Source organism: Pezoporus occidentalis, unplaced genomic scaffold (genome assembly GCF_034315485.1).
Source record: "Pezoporus occidentalis ecotype Australia unplaced genomic scaffold, CSIRO_AGI_Poc_V1 ctg114, whole genome shotgun sequence".
Taxonomy (NCBI): domain Eukaryota; kingdom Metazoa; phylum Chordata; class Aves; order Psittaciformes; family Psittacidae; genus Pezoporus; species Pezoporus occidentalis.
In genome coordinates, this window is record NW_026912929.1 from 1,934,179 (window position 1) to 1,951,713 (window position 17,535).

The window sequence follows — 17,535 nt, forward strand, 5'->3', positions numbered from 1 at the left end:
GCATCATTCTTCTAGGGCTGAGAGTGATGCAGAATAAATCTCTCTTGAGTCTACTGACTGGCCTGGTTCAGATAGTGCATACGCACTCAGTGCTTCTAACTCTGCAGTTTCTGTTAATCGCTGTTAATGCCAGTCATCAGATCACTCATCATTTGAAACAAGAAGCTGCAGATATTAAGGCAGAGATTCAGAATGAGATAAATAGCACAGATCTCCCACAGGGCAGGAAGAAGATCTGAGTGCCACTGATGCTGCCTGGTAGAGCATGAGGCTGTTTGCCTTCCTCATCCTTACTGTGATAGGAGCTACTCTGATCTGGCACAGAGGAGGAGGCAGGAAGCTTGAGAGACCTTCACAGGGCACAGGGACACAGGGATGGATGTGGCCAGACCTGGACCATGTCCCTGTGCAGCAGATGGAACAGCACAATAAATGTACCTCATGGCTATGCACTGCCAGACTTGAAGGCCATGTGCTTTGTAGCAGTTTGATTATCGAGCTGCAAGTGCCCATAGCCATACATTGAATCACTTGAGCAGCCTTGATGGGAAGCCAAGATTTCTCTAGCCCCACATCAGCCCAACCTGATTCTTTCCATTGACTACGCAAAGCCGAGAGCTGAAGCAACACCATTTTCTCTTGCCACCAGGGAGGGTTTAAGAGCAGGTGCACAGGCAGGAGCTGTGGCTCTGCTGATGGCCAATTGTGTCTGGGTTTATCACTTGCCATCCTGGAAACACACTCCGAGTTGTCTAAAACCAATCCATTTCTCTGCTCAGAGCAAAGGCGATGAAAAGGTTATGCCACTGCGGTGCAGATTTCCCTTGTAAATCAGGGCCAGGAGTCAGTGCCTGGCAATCGCCTTCTCTGACACATTTAAGATCCTGAACCAAGGGCACGTGCCTGCGGATGTCAGAGTGTGGATTTACATGGCAGTTTGGGATGTGGGTTCCTGGCTGAATTTGCATGTACTACCAACGTCAGCTTCGTTTCATCTGATGATGGCATCGGTGTCCTCGGCATCAGACATCGCGCGATACAGGATCTGCCATCCGAACACCTTGGAGGTGTTGGAAGGGGGGGGACAGCAGTACTAACGTAGTACCTGGTGACTCTGAAAGGCAGGACTACATGATTTAACAAGCAACAGAACTGGATGTGCAAGGGAGCAGGAGGGGAGGAGGGAGATTAGACTCGTGGCTTGATCTTGCCCAGAGCTGATTTCAACAGACTCCATGGGAGTTAGGACTATTCCACACTTAACAGTGGGAGTTCAGGTAATTGTGAGATTGAATCTCACAGGAGACCATGACTTGCCAAAGGGGAAGTCAAATAACATCAAAGCAATCAAAGGAATTCTTCAGGAATTACTGAATGAAGTAGTCTGGCTCAAACAGCACCTGAGGCTGGATTTGTTAAAATGGGTGCATCTAGACCTAAGATCTGCAAATATTGCATGTTATGTCCATTTCTAGTTTGTTCCTGCTTCCAAGATTTTACCTTGAAATCCTGATGTGGCTGGAGGAAAATGAGGAACAAAGAAAAGAGGAGGAGCACTCAGGTGATGTCTTTAGGAGGGCTGTCTAGAGACAGGGGTGTGAATGCCTTTGGAGCAGATGGGTGAGGGCTAAATCCTGTTTCTGTTCAGTGAATAAATGGAGACAGAGCCAAGCAGGGTGCTGAGATGGCCCCAGGAAGCCTGCGTGTAACCAAGACTGGAGACACCTGCATCAAGAGATTGTGTCTGGCTAAATTCCTCTGCACAGCTCAGACACCCAACACAACCACCAGCGGGGCTGGTTCCAGAGCAGCCTCTGCGGCACCACGGTACAGACCAACACCTCAACCATTATCTCACCCATCACAGAACAACGACGTCCCCCCAGGTCTCTCCATCCAATTACATCCCAAGCAGTTGTGAAATCCTGCAGCACTGCAAACACTCATCTTACTGGAGAGGAAGAACAAGGTGCGCCCATCACCACTCCTCAGGTCTTGCCTTCAAGACCACTCTTCCTGACCCTTTCAAGTGTCATCAGAGCTGAGGAATCTCCACTGTTATTCTAAGGATCTCCTTGGGCTGTGCTGGTAAATGCCTCGTTGGATTGGCAATGATTCAATGAATTGTTTAATCTTTCTCAATTGATTCGCAGAGAAAGGGATGAGACAGTTGATTTATTCTTTTATCTCCTTTTTCTCTAAGCTTCTTTAGGAGGGAGTTCCTTCCTCTCTCCCCTCTTCCAGCACTCACACACTCACACACTCACCCAGGCCCTCAGTAGCAGCTTTCCCTCATACAGACCATATTGATGCTGGTGGGTAACATCTCTCGAGCAAAAATATCTGGGAGACAGTGACCTTTTTATAGAGCAAATCAGTAATTTGCTTTTATTTTGGGTGAAGTGCAAGCTGACGCACTGTTATGTTAGTTCTACGCGCGAGAGCTCCTCCATATCCTCTCCAACTGCCTACCAAAGTAACCCCCCCCCAACAGAAACTTGCAAAGCATTTGCATAATATAAAGAGAGGTTGCTCCTCCAGATTGCTGTGTTTCCTTCTAAAAACTCCCAACTGTTGCTTTTCCTAACCCCACGCTGCAGCACAGCACATAAACCTCAGCCCTTCTGGAGATGCAGCTTAGCTGCGTGTTGAGTGTTGTTTATGCACACTTTGAGGAGCATCTGCAGTGACTAAGGTGTTACTGGCCTGCATTGCCTTGATGAAGTTAATATCCACAGCTTGTCTGTCTGCAGCTTACTGTGAACATGGGGTGTTTTTTTCCTCAATTAAATCCTTATGCAGGCAATTAAGCAAATCTGCATTTCTTCATTTCAAAAGCAGAAAGCTGAAGCAAGCCCTCTAAAGCCTTGCTGAGGAGCTTAATGAAGTGGTCTGACTTCCAGGAGGGGCTGAGTACCTGGCATGTCTGATGTAAAATCAAGGGCTGGAAATCATACTCTTCAGATAAAGTATGGTTCTTATTAGCTCTATGGAGAGGTGTGTTTAGCCTGTGAGCACAGTGGCGAAGCCAAGTTTGTGCTGCAAGACAGGGTATATCCATCTTCCATCTGCCAAAATTCAGTAGGATTGGATGCAGAGTTTAGGCTTAGCTTTCTTCCAGAATACAGACACAAACATAAATTCAGTAGGTAAATAAAACAGCCTGGTGGGAAAATACTCATCATAATTTACCCTTCTAGGAGAGCGAAGAAAGAGTTTCCCTTCAGTCTGAGCCATTAGAAAACTGGCTTAATGAAACTACTAATTAAGCTAGTCGTCTTTCTCTGAATCATCAGCTATGTTGTAACTGCTACCACACAAAAGGGTCCCCCGGTTGATCTGCTGTGGCCAGAGAAAGGGTACTGTGAATTATTGTTGTCGTTTTATGACAGCATTTAACCTCCATCCTGTTTGACCCCTTAATGTGGATTCCCTCCTGCCTTCCTCAGTTTGACTTATGACCTTAAAGAGTGGCTCCTGTCTCAAAGCTCTTTTCTAAATGGGAAAGATATATGATACAGGTAAAATAAGACATACACAAACGAGGAACTATTCTTATTTAGATCCATCATTAGAGATGTTATTGTAGTTTACCTATGCTATATATGTCCTTCTAAGAACCTCCATCAGCTAGAACTAGCACCGGTTCCTTTAGACTCCCTCTCAGACACGTAGGATATTTATGATGAATGAGCTTCCAAGAGCCCAGATATTTAATTTGCAGCTACCACGGTTAGTGATGATTAAGATCCTCTTGTTTTTACAGTGTTTCTTCAATAAAGTGTAAACACGTCCTGTCCAACTGTGTTAAACAGGGAGACACGTGGGAATGCGAGCGGAATTGCTAAGGAAGATGCTGAAACCGGCCAGGCACAGAATAAATACACATGCTCATACATATATACATACACCTATGCATGGAGCGTGTTTGTATATTTGGAAAGAATGCATGCTTACACAGATCTAGATATATAGGCAGCTATATGTATTCCTTCTGTCAGGCCTTGACTGCAAGTAGGCTCAATGTCTGGGGATTTCCACTAAAACACCAGCTTGATTTCCCACCAGGAAACGTGGGGAAATTAAATCAACCTGTCTGGTACTCAGTGAATAGAATTCCCTACTCATAACTGATGAAGCAAAGATGGACCTAACCTAAGAGTACTCGCAGGGAAGTCACAAGAGGAGGTCCATCCAGTTCCAAACCCCTACCATAGGCAGGGGACCCTTCCACTAGAGCAGCTTGCTCCAAGCCCTTGTGTCCAACCTGGCCTTGAACACTGCCGGCGATGGGGCAGTATTAATTAAATCCCAGTTTGTTAAAAGCTGTTTTTCCTCATTCCTTGGCTCACAACTTCTCTGTCTGGGCGCTACAGGATCACAGGCAGATTCCCCAGGCTTTTCACAATGCAATTTTACATCCTGCATTCCCTTCGCTCTACAATAGAGTTGATTTTAGCAGAAATTGCCCCAAAATGCTACCGACCAGGAAATGTGAATTTTCCCTGTGAAGAGGCTTTCTATTCAATCTCCTCACTTCTCACCAGATACCAAGGCAATATTTCTGTCCTTCTTGTTTTCTGCCCCTCAAGTGCTTTCCAGAATGCTGCTGATCTTCTCTGAGGCTTCAGTCCACCAAACACCCCTCTGTATTTCCACACATCCATACATGTATATACAGCTGTAAGAACTAGCAAATAACTAAATAAACAGACAGAAAAACCTGTTACACACTACAACTGCTTCATGAGTTTATAACATATGGCGGCAAAGCACTATAAAAACTGTAAACTATAAAGCGGGTTGCAGAGCCCCATTCATTTATCATGTTACAATGAGTAATCTGTGCACTAGGCAGGCAAGAGAAAACCCACACAGTTGGAGAGTGCATATGTATTTCTGAGGCTCACACTAGAGAGCCTTTTATAAAACATACACATGATTTGAATTCCAAAGCGAGTGCGCTGAGAGGCAGTGCACAGGCTAATATTGGTATAATGGTGTACGCAGAGCACAGGGAGAAAGGGCAGGAGCTGATGTCCTTTAATGATAACAGGAGGGTCAAACAGCCTGGGCTTCTGTACAGTTCAGTCCTTATCCATTCAGAACATGAGCTCCAGCCTACAGCTATGAAGCTTCTCTTTTGTGCTGTTACACTAATGGCAAGATGATGCCTAAAGAAGAAACCAGGACTGGGTGCTCCTTTTGCTGATTTTGATCAGGTTTCCCTCTTTTTTGCCTCCCTTTGCATGTCTGGTGGGGGTTATGTTGAACCACATTCCCAGGTGGGTCTCCAAGCTGGCTTTTACACTCAAATCCCCATATCATGTAGAGACAACGCACGAATGGTGAATTTAAGCACTGTATTTCTGCAGAGGGTTTCTGACCAGCGTAGTGTCTCACACAGCATATTATTAAATCACAGGTATTCTCCAGCTAGCACAGAGCCCCATAATTCACATCTACCTGTTCCTGAGCTGACATTTCTCTTCTTTTCTCCTCCAGTGGCAGAAGAGCTTTTATGAAACCTATAACACATGCCACATGCTCCGTCCTGGAAATGGATTTGTTTTCCCAGTGGGAAAGTGAATGATGTAGGCTACATCCCAGTTGTCATGTCCCAGTGCAAATGGTTAAGATCTTCTTTTTGTCTCAGCAAATGCCCTGTGGAAGCTTGAGCTGGGTTTAGGCCCTAGGGTCATTGCTAAGCAGTTTCTCTTTCATCCTTTTTAGCACCAGCAGACGCAGCTTGAAACATGTATACAAGATGCCGCTTTACAGCATCCCTTATTCACCGGTACCTTGGAGACTCCAGTTCATTGAAAGTAATAAAACCAGATCATCAAAAGGAATTCTTTTGAACAGGCTTTGGGCTCTGCTGTGCTACTTGGTTACGGATATTCATCTTCCTGGAAACTGTGCTGTTTGATACAGCATACCGGCATGAAAGCATCAGCTGCCTCCCTGCTGCATTAACCCCTCGAGTGTTGAAATCACAGTCCTTGAATAGCAAAATAGTTATTGCTTATAATTGCTCGAGGGGGTAAGCAGATTTTATTCTCCCAGATGCAGGGAGGCCGCACACTGGGGTCGGGGGGTTTCCCTGTCCTCACCCTCAGCATTACTGGTGCAATGGGCTGTGGCACAAGGGGAGAGGGAGCAAAGAGAAGCAGACTGTTTGTGACAGCTCCAGGCAGGCTGTAAGGTGACTCCTGTATCAAAGAGTGCCACAGCACTTAATCCAAGCTGAAAACACAGATGTGCTGGAAGCACAGATGTGCTGGAAACACAGGCATTCTGATACTTGGCGCTTTAACCTTCTGCTAACTTTACATATCCTATGTATCTTACAGAGTCCTGATGCCAAGGCTTCAAACAAAAAGGCTGTGAATTGGCAGGGGGAGAGTTGTCACTGTTGTCAGAGTTGCCAGAGTTCTGGTGCTTTCCCATTGCATCATCTGTCTCAGCTAGAAGGAAGAGTGGGTCAACACTGGCATCATGAGCAGAGGTGTACAGACCCTGAGTTTCGTTTCCCTAAGTGAGGAATGAACAAGGATGCGGCAGCTGGGCTAATTTCTTCCTGTTTGAGAGACTGGCACACTACTGCATCCTATTTGCATCTGTGTTTGCAGCCAGAGATGGGGCAGCCACAGCTTCTCTGGGTAACCTGTGTCAGCGCCTCACCATGATCCACAACATCCCTCACTGCTCCTCTCCTCAGTAGTTCTGAAGTAATGGATACCAGTTGCAATAGAAATAAATGCATTAAAATAGATGCAAAAAAAAAAGAGAACATTCAAGTGCCCCCTTTGAATCTGCCACTTGAACCTGAGCCATGTCTGCCCTATATCGTAACACCACGGAGCCTGTCTCAGGCTTCAGATCCAGATCCCACCCCAGCAGTTGCCTTCACAGCATCCTCCTTTTCCTAGAACAGGTTCTCCCAGGGACAATGAAAGAAGGCAAATGGTTGGAGCTTCAGATCAGCCGAGAACAGATCAATGCAGGATCCCCAGGAGGTTGTTTATACAGAACCACTCTGCACCAGAACAGTAAGAAGAGGAGCAGGAGTAAGTAACTGGCATTGATCACACCTGATTACTTATTAAAGTTTATAAGAAATGATGTTGGAGGAGTAAAAACAGCAGGAGCATCTTTAATGACTTGACTAGGAGGGTTAAGGTGGAAAGGGAGGAGAGAATAGCTCAAAATGGACTTCTACATTGCTCTTATATTATGTCCCATGGTTTTCTCTCTAGATTGCACCCCTAGTTCATGGGTTCACACAGGCTAAGGTGAAACTCTTTTGTGAGGGGCCTGAGTAGAGTCAGGCTGCAGGCAATGATAAATGCACCATCACATGAGTAAACCTTATAAAAGGATGCCTCTTAACTGAAGTGCATTTATGACTTTGCTCCTTCCCATCTCTGTATAGACACATGCCTTTGTGTCTGAGGACAGGCAGCGCTCCCTCTGCATGCATGAGCATGTGTTTGCCCATACACATAGACCTGAGAAGACAGAGATCTTTCCTCAGGTGGCAGTTTCGTAGAGTACCTGCATGTATGTGCAGGGGTGCATTCCCATCCATAGGGCAGCATTTCTCCCATTTCTCCACCCGTGTGTGTGTCTGAACACAGACCCACACACACACACACCGAGTACTGGTTTGTATGCAGAGAGCCTCAAGCAAATGGGTCCTCTGCAGAGCAGCTCGCTCGCTGCTGTGGTGTTAGTTAAGAAAGCAACATCTCTCCAGAAAGCCTAAAATAAGCCCTACATCAAACCCAGCACAAAACAACTCTGAACCTCTAGGCTACTGCGGGATTATGCAGGTGTGAAACACATTATCCAGCCTTTAAAGTCATCTTTGACTATCTGCCTGCGGTCATCCAGGCAGCCGAGACTCGTGGCTACATGATGCACAAAGAAGTGGAGATTCCAAGTGTTCCAGGAAGGCAGAACGTTGAGCTCCAGGTTCTTCCTGCAGAGGCCAATGGGATTATACCTGAATTCCTTGTTTGCCGCAGTAATAACCAGCTCCAACACAAACTGCTCTTAGAGGGAGATCTATTGTGTTTGTCAGCAGCAAGAGGGAAAACAAAGAGTTACTGGACTCCTGTGAATGAGTCGTTGCATCCAAGGCCTGGAAGCAGCAGACTATTCCATAGCAATAAAGAAGCAAGACACAGTAATTTCCAATAGCAGCCTTCAGATGGATCTGCAGGTAGAGCTTTCTATTTTATCCACAGCAGGCACACCAGCTTCTGCCTCCAGTTGCTGGTTCTGGTTAGCCAGTCAAGCTTCTAATTGGATCTCCTGTTGGACATTATCTCTGAGACACACCAGGGCTGAGAGAAGGGGACCAAGCCAAGACAGCCAAGCCATTAGGCATCATCCTGCATCGAGATCCAGGCACAGAGGGAGGGGTCTGTGTGCAAAACGTTATCCAAAGCACCATGTAGCCATCAGTCCATAGTGAGCTTATGCCTTCATCCCAGGGCAGGAGTCAATCCTCCATGACCCTCCCATATTGGCCAACACACAGGTAGTCTTGGCTGTCTATCCCCATCCCAATTTCCTATATTCTTCCCAACAAGGCCGGGAGAGGGCTGGGATCTCCAGGGAGAATGAAGCAGTGTGAATTAGCTTGTCAGCAGCTTAACCAAAGGACAAGCCAAACCAATGCTGCCAGCACGGTCAATCCCAGCTTCACTTCAATAGGCAGCTGGACACTTCAAGTGCAAGGAAATAAAGGTGCCCTGGGAAGCTCTGCGACTGGTCTTTGGTTGACATTAGAAATGCTCAGCCCAGGAGGTCCATGTGCTGTGGGGAAAGGAGGCTTGGTGTGAGTGGGCACTAAGGAGAGAATCTACACCTTACAAAGTGATGAAACCCCTGGCCTTGTACCTATCTGCTGGTGCTTATGTCGCTGTTGGTCCTTCACAGCTGTGAGATGCTTGCAGTCAGTTGCTGGAGATCTACAGGGGAAAAAGCACTGTCTGTGTTTCCCAAGGAGCACAGTGGGGATTGTCCTGTTTCTAGAGCTGGAGACACTTGTGTTCCCATGCCTGTGGCTGTGTGTACAGCTGAACCGCTTCAGCATCCCTGTTCTTGTGATCCTGGGCTCAGCCTAACCAATGAGCCAGCTAATAAATTGGTGTTAACATAAGCAGAGGCAGTAGCAGTGAGAAGAAGACACCAGAAATCAAGCATGAGAAAAGGAATAAGCGGAAGAGGATTCATTCAGTTCCTCTTTGCAGCCACACATGCTTTCCACTCGCTCTTAAAGTGACATTTTCCCTGCCATTCATTTCCTGTGACACCTCCAGCACTGCCTTCCCTCCCCACAGCCAGTTCCCTCAAGGACAGAATTAAATCCAAGCTGCTGAAGTTGGACCTTTCTGAAGCAAAAAGAATCTTTAAAAATGGATTTCTTTTAAAGGTCATTTTGCACTTTATCTGAGCACACATGAAGACGCAGGCCATTCAGCTAAATAATGCCATCTGACCACCTCCTGTCACCATTACTGGGATAAAAACATCGATTATGTGAGGGAGAGAGAGGAAAGCTTTCCACTTCTTCCTTTTATTCCCCTTCTAATTTGGGGGGATTTTTAATGCTGTTCATTTTTATAGCTGCTTCTCCACTTCCCATTTCCTTTAACAACCCATCTGAAAGGTCATGAACTTACACTGAAATGGGATATCTGATTTTGACCCAAAACAGGACAGACTGAACCCCTTGCTCCCATGGGATCTAGCTTTATTCTCCAAGGCTCTACCTGCTCCTCACCCTTAGCATGTTCTGCCATGTTGGCATTGCCCTGACAGGATGGTGGCAGAGCAGTCCATCCTCTTCCCTGGGTCTCTTTCCCTTTTCCAGTAATCCAGCTTCATGAATTAAATATAAGCTATTTATAAGAGCACATAGTGATAGGCCAAGGGGAATGGCTTTAACCTGCCAGAGGGGAGACTGAGATGAGCTCTTAGGCAGAAGCTCTTCCCTGTGAGGGTGCTGAGGCGCTGGCACAGGGTGCCCAGAGAAGCTGTGGCTGCCCCATCCCTGGCAGTGTTCAAGGCCAGGTTGGACACAGGGGCTTGGAGCAAGCTGCTCTAGTGGAAGGGGTCCCTGCCCGTGGCAGTGGTTGGAGCTGGATGAGCTTTAAGATCCCTTCCAACCCAAACCAGGCTGGGGTTCTATGATTCTACTATCATGTATCTAACTAAGCACATGCTTAACTTGAAGCACAAGAGCAATCTAGCTGACCTCATGAGCCTCTTTTGCGGGCTTATGCTTCACTGTGCATGGGTATAGTCTGTGAGACCTGTCCCTGCCCCACTCCAGCAGAGTCCTTACCCACCAGAGAAACCTTCAGCACTCACCTGAAGCATCTAGAATTAATTGACATTATCTTAACAGCAAAGGCTGGCATGGGGAGATGGGTTTGCACTGCCAGGCTCCAATCTGAACAAACAGGGCCTCTTAAACCCATGGACTCTGTGTCCAGATGCATCAGGTGCCATTAACAGAGGTAAAGGGGGTTGCACCGCTTGCTGCGCGAGAGCCGTGCGGCAGAGCTCAGTGCTGCGAGCACACTGCATGCTATCTGCTGTCTGCAGTTCTCTCCAATCATGCCTTCAACAAGGCCATGTTTCTTGAGGAGACACTCTAAAACGTCCCACGACATGCTCTGTGTGAACAGGGACCTCCCGCAAGCGGCATTCCAGCATCCCACCCCTCCCTGCATCCGCATCCGTGTCCCATGGCCCAGCTGCCTGCTCTCTTTGAACAAGCTTCCCTTGACCAACGTTCACATATTCAATTTGCCGAGTGCCATGGGAATCCCAAAGGTTTGGAAGAGCCACCCATTATAAATGACAAACCATGACACTACTGCAGGCAGCCTGCCTACTCCGTGTCATCTGTCTTCTGCGCTGCGCCTTTAATAAGGCTGTCTTTCAGATCCTGCACATTATAGGAAAAGACCCTGATGCTAGCACTTCCCAGGTGCTCTCAAAATGAAAACAGCCAAGTCCTCGCAGCATAAAAAAGGCTGCTTTGGAAACGCTGCAACCCTCGTGTTCAGAGGAAGCGCTGTTACTACTCTGTTATTTAGCTGTACAGGCATCAGGAGGAGGCTACTCCCAGCCACCCAGTGCGAATGAGTAAGTGTTCCCCTGAATCCTAACAACACAGTGCCCTCTGCTGCATTTTTCCTTGACATATTAAAAGCAGGGCGGGGGGGGGGGGGAATCAACCCAACCCTGCCATACTTTGCAGCCTATCCTCTGGCTCAAATTGAGATAAGCAGATGGTTTGTTAGCACTTACCAATGACTCCGTAACATCCAAGGTGCTACATAAACCACTTTAGCTAGCGAGGAGTTGAAACAACAAAATGGATTCCATATGAGGGAAGAGCAAAAGCAACTGAAATATCAAGTAGGGAGTGCAGAAGCGGAGCAGCTCCTTGCCTTAGCCAGCCTGCCCCTCCTCTCCACACAGAGCTCCAGGTATTAAGTAACTACTTGCTATAGTCTTGTTGCTTTGTCCTTCCCACCACCCTCAGCCCCATTCACCACATCCTCCTGGGACAAAAGGCTTACAAGAACGATGTGAACAAACCCAAGGACACGCAGGACTGGCAAGACCAAGGATGATGCTAGTGGTGGACTTGGTAGTCCAGGGGTAAATGTTGGATTTAGAATCAGAATAGTTAGGGTTGGAAAGGACCTTCAGATCATCCACTTCCAACCCCCCTGCCATGGGCAGGGACACCTCACACTAAACCATGTCACCCAAAAGACTTGATAATCTTAGAGGTCTTTTCCAACCTAGTTGATTCTATGATTCTATGAATTGGAGCTGGCTGGAAGCACCACCATTTCAGGAGAGAAGGATGGGCTAGAAAGCGGTCATTCCTGTCATCCCAAGCTTGATTTTGGTAGCAGTGCTAGCTGCTGGGGACAGGGATCTTTGTGGATTACTGAAGAAGAGAAGGACAAACACAAGGCAGCCATGGGAAACCTGAAGGCCAGCGACAGCACTCTGGCAATTCTTCCTTTGAGCTGCTATCACTCGGGGCTCAGTTAATTAAAATCAATAACTGCATTTGCTGTGATTTGGATTTGAGGCCGTCACTGAGCAGTTCTAAGGCTTCCTTTCACAGATTCACCAATGATAGAGTCAATAACTTAAAATTAGCCAGACCTGCTGTGAATATTGTCCTGGCGATGTAAAGTACCTCTGAACACAGGGACTGCACAGGCATTAGGGTTTGAAACCAGCAGCCTGCTGGTGCCGAGGTGGAAGAGCAAAGCCATTTCTCATACTCCAAAAGACCGTATTAACTATATTAAAAGATGATATCCAATCAAACAAGGCAGTTTGGGAGTGTTTCATTCTGCTTAAACCTACTAGAACAATAGGCTCCGCCTGCAAACTAAACCCGGAGTCAATCAGATGACAAGCTCTAAAGAGCTGACTGTTGAGTCTTGCCTCTAAAGCATACAAAGATCAATTGGCTCTGAAACTGTGCCGTTAAGAAAGGTTTAGTCCTTGCCACAGTTGGCCTCACATTTGAGATTGTCAGACCCGTGTTTCCAAGCCACTGTTTGCAATGGAAGCTTAAAAAGAAGGTAGAGTTTCTGCCCCATCGCTGTTTCAAGCAAAACACAGGAATTGAAATGCTGAGATGTGACAACACACTGGGTTTGTGCCTGGGTTATGCTGTTATCTGGCAAGGCCGTGACATCTATTCCAGCACAAATCTGGGTTTATTTGATCCTTTCCTGAAATCATTCATCTCTAAACCCTCAGTAAACACAGGTCTGTTTTCTGTCTTCTCCTTTCCACAAAAACTTCCCTTGTGCTTCCTGCATCTCCCTGGGTCCCAGCCAGGCCTGGGAGCACCAAATAACCACAAGAAAGATTGCTCCTTGAGATCACCACCCAAGAGCAGGAAATACTATAAGCCTGTTGGGCGGGCCTGTTTTTACTGCAGGAACCACCTTACTTAGCTGATGCAAAACCTTGAATGGATCCAGAAATCCAGCCAAGAGCTTCTCCTCGTCAGCATCAGCTACTATAAAGGATCACCTCATTCCACTTAGGCAGCAAAAGTCCTTAAAGGATGGCTTCGTTTGACATATGCACATAGCAACACTATTCAGATCAGCAGAGAGCAGAGGATGTATGAACCAAGAGGCACTAAGGGCAGAGATTTCAACTCCATGGTTCCAAAGATGCCCACAGAAAGGAATTAAGAACTGAGAAGGTGACTGCCAACAGGGTGGGAATGCAGACGTCCAGAAAGATATCCCTCTGATGCAGCTACCCCAAGGGTGGAAAACGGGGAGAATCCCTGCTCGTTCAGCACCGTGTTTAATTACCTAAAGGAAGAACCATGTACGTAGACTTGAGGAGATACACCGGATAATAAATGTATGACGCAAGGCAATGTAGGAATCTGTGCTTCTGAGTTTATTACCTGACCTCCCTGCTGAGCACTCCTGCACGGCTGCAGGATGAAATAAATTGGTCTAGCTAAAGAAACGGTAGGAAACATTTGGATATTCCCTGTTCTGAAATGTCAACCTGTGCTACTTCTGACGGTGTCTCTCTCAAGTGGAGAATGGCACAGTCATAGCGCACAGATCAAGACACTGGGAATGCCACTGGAAGTGAGGAATGCCACGGGGAGCAGACCCCAGGCCAAGACCCCTGCACTGGAAGTGCAAAAGCATTTTCGTCCTAAAGCTGACTAGAATTGAAAAAGAAGAAAACAACCTTCATTAAAATACCCTCCTGAGAGATGTGCAGCATATAACTGCTTAAAGGAGCCGGTTTTGCTTAGAAACACAGCCAAGTTCCCATATTTCTAAAAGATTAAGGACTTTTTCATCCTTTCTTTCTACATTTCTTTTCTTTTCCTTTTTCTTTTGAAAAGCCTTCCTAAGAAACTTAGCATGGAAAGGTGACTTCGGTGCACGGGAGATGGGCACCACGCTGTTTGTTAAAGCAGAAAAATGAAGGGCTCATCCTGCAAAGTAGCTGAGCACCGACAGTTGCTGTCAGCCCCAGAACAGCTTCTGGCTTGCAGCACTTAACACAATTGAACCACAGAGGCCATTATTGTGTAGGTTTAGATCCTGGGTCTCTCTGACTTCGTTAATGCTTCACGTGGGCAAAGGGTGAAGGTCTGCACAAATCCTTGGAGCCTGACAGCCTCATTGCTTCCAGCCACCTGAGGAAGAAGACCTGGCACTCTCTATACCCCTGTTTATTGTGAAATACATATCACACCATCAACAACCCTTGTGCCCTGCACCTATGGGAGGAGACCTTCCCTGAGCCTAAGCGCCGGCAATGGAATTCCAATGCATTCAGAAAACCTCATGCCCACAATTAGCGCTTTATAATACTGATATTAATCAAAGTTAAACCCCGTTTGAGGGATGCTAACCGGACATTTTAACCTGAAAGCGTGACAGGTAAGAGTAGATGGGACACATTCAGCAGGCTCCCAAGGCCAGGCTTTGAAACAGAGGACCACCACCACCACCAGGTCTGCAGAACAGCAGCTCTACAGCCACCTCTCATTTACAGGCACAAGCTAGCAGATGGTCTGCAAAGCCAGGAAAGCAAACTCAAAGCACCCACTCTCCCTTTGACAACTTCACAGGCAGGAGTTGCACATGGAAAAAGCCATGCATGTACATCATTAACAGATGCAGGTCCGAACTCTTCCACTTTGATTATTTCTTTTTAACTGCCTTGTTTCTGATGCCTTTTCAAAAGGAGCAGAGCAGCTTCTCACTATTTATTCAAGTGCTTGAAGAAAAATATTCCTGGTGGGTCTTGAGCTCCCCCCATTGACTTCTCAGTAGCACCTAACATCCAAAACTCTCATTTCAATGCTCTACCACTGCCCAGACAAGCTTTCCTGGGTGGAATGTTGGATCCTTACAACAGTGAGGATGCGACTGCCCTCTGTTGTGTGTATGCTCACTACTTGGGCACTACCACTGCTAACAGAAGTTACTGCTATGACCAGCCCTTCCTACAGAGCACTGCTACTCCCTGAAGGCCTTATTTTCCTCTTTCTTTAGTGAATGAATAATCATTTCTCCCTAAGATCTTTCCCTCTCACCCTGGCCAAAGTCTCTTATACCCAAAAGACTTTCCCAATCTCAGAACCGGAGCACAGGGTTATTAGAGCTCTGTATTATGATGGTGATACGCTTAATAGTGCCAAAATCTATGCATGAGCCAGACTTCATTTGCCACCAACACTAAACCATAAAACTCTGAGCTGCAGGCCATCTGCATGGCACCCAAATGACTGGCTATCAAAACAGCTTTTCAACAGCCTCCAGCGTGGTTCGGTCTCCATGGAGTCTCCATTGTTAGCGTTGACAATGGGTGTAACCATGCTCATGGCTAAGGACTTTGACTGTCTCCTGGCTTATGACCAATTTCTAAGGCAATTCAAAAGCAGACACTTGTTATTTTTTCTGAGGAAATTACCCTTCCCTTCATTTTGCTTCCCTTCCCTTCCCTCTTATCCCATCCCATTCCATCCCATCTCTTCTCCTTCCCTTCCCTCCCATCCCTTCCCCTTCCCTTCATAAATCTCCCCTAGGAGTTCCTACCTCAATGCCTTCCCATGGTACCTTATGCTACATCATTAAGAAGTATTTGATGTGGTTTGGTTTTTACTAATCCTCAGACTAAGCTGAGTAATGCAGAGGAAAGGACTGTCTTAATGAGACCAGTTGCTTTGGAGAAAGCAGTCCAAGGCCTTTCATGTGGAAGGTAGGGAAGCCTACTATCATCCATAAGCTCTTTGTGTAGCTGCTCACTGGCCTGGAGGGAGCCACAGTTCAAGCATGCTTAAACCTTTATTAAGCAAGTCTTTCAACTTCTACGTTTAGAACAGTTTCCTGACTCTTTCCACAGCCACTTGCCCCTTCCTCAAAATCTCTTCTTGGAAACCACTTCACTCACAAAGGTTTACAACACTTCTGCTGTTTCAGGTATTCCGACACAGTCTCCTAGTGAGTGGAATGGGTGTCAAAAGAGATCTAGTCAACACCTTCAATCTATCCCCAGCACAGCTGAAGAGTAAGATCTTGAGAGCTGAGTATGATCTGGTATCCTGAGGGAGAAAAAAACAGCAGCACAGAACAAATAACAGATTCAGGGCTTATACTGTTAACAATAATCAGAGCTACTCTAAGCTATTGGGGTGCACAGGAGGATGCTACTGCTGTGGTCCTTTTCTCTCTAGAACTAAGCAGTCATCTTCCCTCTTCTTTCTCCAGAGCTCAATCCTTTCTTTTTCTCTCAACATCAACAGCAACTGCCAACGTGGCAAGCCCTCACCTCCCTGCTCTCTCCTCCACTCCATCTTTGAGGAAAGCAAAGCTAAGCAAGATACTGCATTATAGTGCTTCCAGATCACCATTTCTGTTCCAGGTTGAGACTGCCCCCATCTTCCATTCTTCATAGATTCAAAGCACAGTTTGGGTTTGAAGGGACTTCTGAAGGTCATGTAGTCAAACCCCTGTGTAATGAGAAGGAACGTCTTCAACTAGAGCAGGTTGCTGAGATCCACATCCAACCTGACTTTGAATGTGATCAGGGATGGGGCATCCACCACCTCTCTGGGAACCTGTGCCAGTGCTTCACCACCCTCATCATGAAAAAGTCTTCCTTATATCTAGTGTGAATCTACCCTCCTTTAGTTTAAAACCATTACCTCATCCTTGCTCTAAGGTAACAGTGATATTAATAATCAACAGCAGAGAGAGCACAGAAGGGAAAAAAAACCTCTCAAGTGACATAATTTGCCTTGGACATTTATTCATCAGGGTGCTCGGCACGTTGCCATCGGTGCTGAGAAAAAGGTATTTTGAGTATTTATTACATTCTCTGACCTTTCTGGAGCTGATGGATGCCAAGTGCAAGATGAAAACCCACCAGCCTCCAGACGGCAACACAAACCCTTGAGCTTGTGATATTAATTCCTGTAAGAATACTAAGGGTAATGATGTTTCTCATCAGATAAAAGGTTAGTTCGAGAAGGAGGGAGAACAACCAGGCAAAGGGAGGAAGCAAACAGGCAGTTTTGGCTGGGCTATGAACAAAGTATAGAGGATAGTTTTAGCCCCTGCATGTTATGTCAAACCTCAGTAATTGCAGTGACCATGTTGTCTGAAAAGCAGATTCATGCCCAGCATGCAGTAACCCAGCTCCATATGCTCCGGAGAGATATTGCATTTATTCAGACCTGGGTGCTCAGTGAATTGTTCCACAAATCAGGAACGTCCAATGCCAGCTTCTTCATTACATTTGTACACAAAAGGCACAAGGCAGTACACTCCCACTTAAAACGATTGGTTGTAATCTACATATAATTATAATATTTGCTGTGTCATCCCTTCTAATCACTACGCATGCTCAGAGAAGGATTCTTCACCTGGGACAGGGTCTTTTTGACCTGTGGGTGTGATTTTTAGCATTATAATG